This window comes from Clupea harengus, chromosome 14 (assembly GCF_900700415.2).
Source record: "Clupea harengus chromosome 14, Ch_v2.0.2, whole genome shotgun sequence".
NCBI lineage: Eukaryota > Metazoa > Chordata > Actinopteri > Clupeiformes > Clupeidae > Clupea > Clupea harengus.
The window spans coordinates 12,177,060-12,182,794 of NC_045165.1; the positions used below are offsets into that span (position 1 = coordinate 12,177,060).

At 43.2% G+C, this 5,735-nt stretch overlaps 1 long non-coding RNA gene across 1 annotated transcript; it reads left to right on the forward strand.

Moving 5' to 3' along the window:
* The first annotated feature begins 277 nt into the window (after positions 1-277).
* LOC116223532 lies at positions 278-1,118 on the forward strand. The gene is made up of 3 exons (XR_004165130.1): positions 278-302; positions 381-444; positions 525-1,118. It is a non-coding gene; the product is annotated as an uncharacterized LOC116223532 (long non-coding RNA).
* Positions 1,119-5,735: the final 4,617 nt, after the last annotated feature.

The window sequence follows — 5,735 nt, forward strand, 5'->3', positions numbered from 1 at the left end:
ATATACAGTATGTATATACACATTAAAAAAAAAAAAATAACCAAAAACATTTATACATATTCCTCTTGAACTTAAAATAAAACTTACATACCTTAAATAAAATGTATTCTTGTGGTAGGGTGGTGTTGTTACACCTACACTCCCTGCTTTTACATTCACATTCAATCAGCCCAACTATCGTCAGCCTAGTCACTGATAACCTCCACTTAGATGGAGATAAAAGGACCAGACGTTGTGTGCGTGCATTACGGTGTCTGTAACCACACCCCGTCTCCTATTGAGGTGCTTTCCTGATTTGCCGGGTAGGTGTTTGTTTGCTGGCGAGTGGTACAACTTTTACCCATTACTTTGGGGCTTACCTTTTCGTGTTTGTTTTGTAGCCCTGTATTCCTAGCCTTCCCTCTGACGCTCGCCTTCGGTATGTCCTTGTCCCTGCATGTTCAGGTATGCCTTTCCTATTTTCATTAACGCTGGAGGAGTAGCCTCTTTTCACACTGGCTCTAATTAGCGCATATGTTTTACAGTGAGGAACCGTAATTCGCCGCTGACCTCGTCGTTCCTGTGATAACTGTCTGATAACTGCCTGATCACAAAGGTGCTGCTGTTTTGTTTAAACCTGACAATGCGTGTATGATTCAGCATGCTCGTGACTCTGCTAAACTGTTGTTGTGCATGTTGGTCTGACCTATATCTGAGCTGGGTTTTCGTTTTCTTTGTCGTGTTCTTTTTGTCTGGGCATTGTACCATCTTGTCAACTCCAATGGAGTAATGCTTCTGTCTAGTGTGTTTTCTGTCTGCATGTGACTGGGGATAAGGCTGGTGGCGCTGTAGCTGTCCTGGTGCATGCTTGTTGTTTGTTCTGGTCTGTAGTTAGTCCCTATGCATGATTGCTATTACTGTCTGAGTGATTCGTGCTTAGGATGGACTGTTGATATCCCCTGGTGCAATAATTGTTTTCATTTTATTTGTTAAGCAGTTGCTAGGTGCTTCCAGAGGGAGGCTAGGCACCTGGTGGTGGGCCCCTGTCACTGTGTATCAAGCTGGTTAGTGTGCTGTGGGTGTGCCGTGATTGTGCTGTGTGTGCAGTGTGCTGTGGGTTGCTTGCCGTGTCATAGTTCACCTTATAACCACTTCTTTGAGTGTGTGCACGTGTGAGCGGTGTGGATCCAAGAGCACGCCGTCTGCTAGTCTGCCTCCCTCAGGTAAGTCCTACTTAGCACTGCCTAGACTCTAGTCTACTAGTTTCCCTGTTTTAGCCTTACTGACAAATGATATTCAATAAATATATTTTTGTATCTTGCTAACTTGTCAGTCTCGTTGCAGGTTATTTCATGATCCACCTCTTCACTCCTACTCTCCCTTCCCTCAGTTATTAATAAACATTCTTGAACTGGAATCCCGTCTGTCGCTTCGTGCATTTCGAACCTGTTTTTGCCTTGGTGTATAAACTGAAATTACTAGTATAATAAACAGCATACTGACAATTACTTTGAAGTATTCCCTGGGGCTTACTGGTGTAAGTTTTCCCTGGGGTGGCGTAGTCGGACTAATTTGGGGTATAACCATCTTCCCCTCTACTGCCCTCACTACATTCTGTTTAATTTAAACATGTTCCTAGAAATTAACCTAACGAAAATATGGGGCATCTACCGTAGTAAAAGGGTGCAAACCTTTCACCACAAACTTAGTCACTGCTCGGTGACATTCGTTGATCCTCTCCTCGGTAATTTTATTTTTCCCTGCTTTGAGGAAAGGATGGGCTAGAGGTGTACATGACGTGCTAGCTGTAGCCTGTGACCCAGACAGACTACCAGCCTCTGAACCGGTCTGACTCTGAACGTCATCAGCTAAATTGGATGGAAATGGAGATTATCTATATAGTGAAAGCTGGTTTACACAATGAAACAAATGGCACTAACAAAATCGCTGAATTTGCTGAGCTGACATAAAGCCACATTAAGAGGGGAGGCAAACACTACCTCTGCTTCAATGTAGGGGGCTGAAAATGGAAGATTCTATAGCCAAGCTAGCGTAGCTATATGCTAAGTTTAACAATGGATTAAAAGACGATATGCTCAGTTTAATAATGGGTTGACACGAAAACGCGAACGTTTGCTGATAACACACGCCCTCCGATAATTAACACCGTTACGATCAAACATTTCTCAAAACTGGACTTTCAATCCAAACGTGAAGTGATCAATAATGGGAGACCAATGCCGGAGCTAAAATGTATGCTTCAAACGAAGGGACAGAAGATAACTTGATCGACTACACACAATAAAGGCAAATTGCTTCACACAGTGAGTGGTTGTGATCACTTTTGAAGAGTTTACCTTGGACAGAAAGAGATGAAGCGCCGACATTAGCTGAGCTGCTGCATGCATCGAAGACATGACATTCCTGTAATTTAATTCCATGCTGTGTGTTCAAATGCTTATTCATATTTGTTGTATTTCCTCCCTTCAACGAAATTGACTTTTTACACAGGTTACAAGTGGCGTAGGTGTCATTTTTGTCGTGTGAAATAGAGCCAAACTTTAGAACGCTTCTGCCTAGTTGCCATGTTTGCTGCAGTCTGAAGAAGAAACTAAAAAAGTTTGCGCATGCGCAACGCCACAAAGGACCGATAGCAGAACCGTTAAAGAATTTGGCTGACGATTCCAAACAATCGGTTCACTAGGAACCGGTTCTAAAAAAGAACCGGTTCTCGATTCTCATCCCTACGCACAAGGGTATTTAGAGGTTGCACAGGGGAGTTGAGAGGTTGCACAGGGGTGTTGATAGGATGCACAGGGGTATTGAGAGGTTGCACAGGGGTGTTGATAGGTTGCACAGGGGTGTTGATAGGATGCACAGGGGTATTTAGAGGTTGCACAGGGGAGTTGAGAAGTTGCACAGGGGTGTTGATAGGATGCACAGGGGTGTTGGTAGGATGCACAGGGGTATTGATAGGATGCACAGGGATGTTGCACAGGGGTATTTAGAGGTTGCACAGGGGTATTTAGAGGATGCACAGGGATGTTGAGAGGATGCACAGGGGTGTTGCACAGGGGTCTTGAGAGGTTGTACTTTACATATATAATGATTGCTGTCTAACTTGTACATTAATTACTTGGCACATTTTATACCATAGCCCTTCGTACAGCATCACTGTATTTATTTATTACATGTATTTAGTGGTTGTGTAATTACAGAGTATCTAACAGCTAATACAAAATATATAACTACAGTGTTACATTGTCATTACACATAAACAACATTACACAGTCCAACCAGGATTTTCTAATCTTTCTTTTTGATTTCACATATTCACTCAAAGTCAAGGATTTCCCGCATTGGCAGCAAATTCAGTCACTTTTGGCCACAACAATCACAATAAACCACTCGCAAGATCCTAGAGGGGCTGATTACAGTGTACCATGGACCAGGTGATGTCTGGTCAAAGTATTCTTAACATCTAAAAAAAAAACTTTTCTGGATTAGTAATGGGGAACAGAGACACTAACACTATTTGGCATGGGTTCATTCCTGGCTGTACAGACTGGATATCGCTAAACCTCTACTCCTGCTTTTATCCCTTCAGTTTATTCTGGTTCCAGTTATTTAGGATTTCTGTTTAGAACACAGCCTTCAAGTCTACAGTAGATTTGGTCGACTTGCTTCCTCAGATCTGTTCTTTGTTCTACTCTCTGAAGCTGGATGATTTTCATGTTGCTGTTCCCTTTGAAAATGCATCATATGCATGTTTCAGTTTTTCCTTTAATATGGGATTGATTTCTGGAAACCCAATTTCTGGCGTTTACATCAATTGAAAATGAATACAATTAGCCAAAACAGAAAAAAAAAGAATGTATATTGTATGACTATTTCTAAAAAAGACTATGTGGTTAATTTACTTCTACTGTTGTTGAAGATTGTCACAAGCAATTACCTTTTTGTAATCCAATTTGTTTAATAGTCAGGATTTGCGGGAAATCCAAAGTTGGGCCAAGGTACCAGTGGAGATTAGAACAGTGTACATTCTTCAATATGTATATGAGCACAATCAAATTTTTGCAAATTTTCATCACAGGGACATAAGCACAAGCCAAAAGATGCTCCTGAGAATGACGAATTGATGTGAACAGCGAGCATTGTGGGAATGACAACGTTGAGGCAATTACTGTATTGATGGAACATGAGTCGTCTGACGGCTGAGTTCATTTATAGTACTGATGCAGAAAAACAAAGCGACTGAGAAAATCAATATTACAGCAGTGCTGGTGCAGTTACATAATTGTATCAGATGTGTGGCTTCAATTGTTATGGTAATAAAACATAGGAGTGGCTGAGCTTCGGACAGCAGGCAAATGTGTGCTTTGGTAGCTGTCCAGCGCATCGTTGAAAAGATACAGCAGTGCAATTATCTTGGATGTTTTGCTCTGCCTAATTCTCTCTCTCTCTCTCTCTCTCGCTCTCTCTCTTTCTCTGTCATCATCAGTACCTATGGCTGTGGAAGCCGAGTCCAGTTTCTGCATCATTCCTATATATGTTGTAGACTTTTAACCTGAGCTCTGAACATGAGAACATCTGAACGCGCTCCACCACGGTGTTAATGTAGACTGGAGGTTAGGTCAACGTCATTTTTTAGGCCTTGTGGGTAATCAGCACAAGCAATGAGGCACCAGCCGGCAGATCAAAGGCGGTATCTCAGACAGAAATGTACTGCTCATCATGACTGCTACACAGTACAGTGATATTCAGTGCCTTGGCCCCAACCCTATAAAACAGTGATTTACATACCCTTTTTTACTGTCACTTGGTTTAAATCGATGTTCTGATGCCAGTTTATGTTTAATCGGAAATATTTTGTAGTAGATGTGAGTTTCCAAACACGGTTTTTGTATTATGACTCATAGAGTTGTATTACTTGAATTATGACTTCACAGTTGTGTGAATAAAGTTATTAAATGCCCAACCAGAGAGGAGAACATTCTGGATCACTGTTACACCACAGTAAGCAGTGCCTACCACGCCGTCCCCCGGGCTGCACTGGGACTCTCGGACCACGTCATGGTCCACTTGATTCCTGCATACAGGCAGAAACTTAAACTCTGCAAACCTGTTGTCAGGACTTCAAAGCAGTGGACCAGTGAGGCTGTGGAGGATCTTCAGGCATGCTTGGACTGCACAGACTGGGAGGTGTTCAGGACTGCTTCAAACAGTTTGGACGAGTACACAGAGGCTGTGACTTCTTATATCAGCTTCTGTGAGGACAGCTGTGTTCCATCACGCACCAGGGTGAGTTACAACAATGACAAGCCCTGGTTTACAGTCAAACTCAAAAAGTCAAGGTTGGAGAAGGCTGAAGCGTTCAGGAGTGGGGACAGGGACAGATATGTAGAGTCGAAATACAGGTTTAGAAAGGAGGTGAGAGATGCTAAACTACTGTACTCTGAGAAACTTCGACACCAGTTCTCAGCCAACGACTCTGCCTCTGTCTGGAAAGGGCTTAGGTTGATTACCAATTGTAAGCCTAGAGCCCCCCACTCCACAAACGACTCACGCCTGGCCAACATCTTGAATGAGTTTTACTGCCGCTTTGATGGACAATGGAACAGTCCTCACACCATCCCCCGTAACACCACCCTCCACCCCCAGCCCATCAACTGCAGCCCCCCCACCTCAGCTAAGGCCAGCGCCTTCTCACAACTGCCCACCTCAGAGCCCCCTCCCTCCTCCCCCTCCACAGT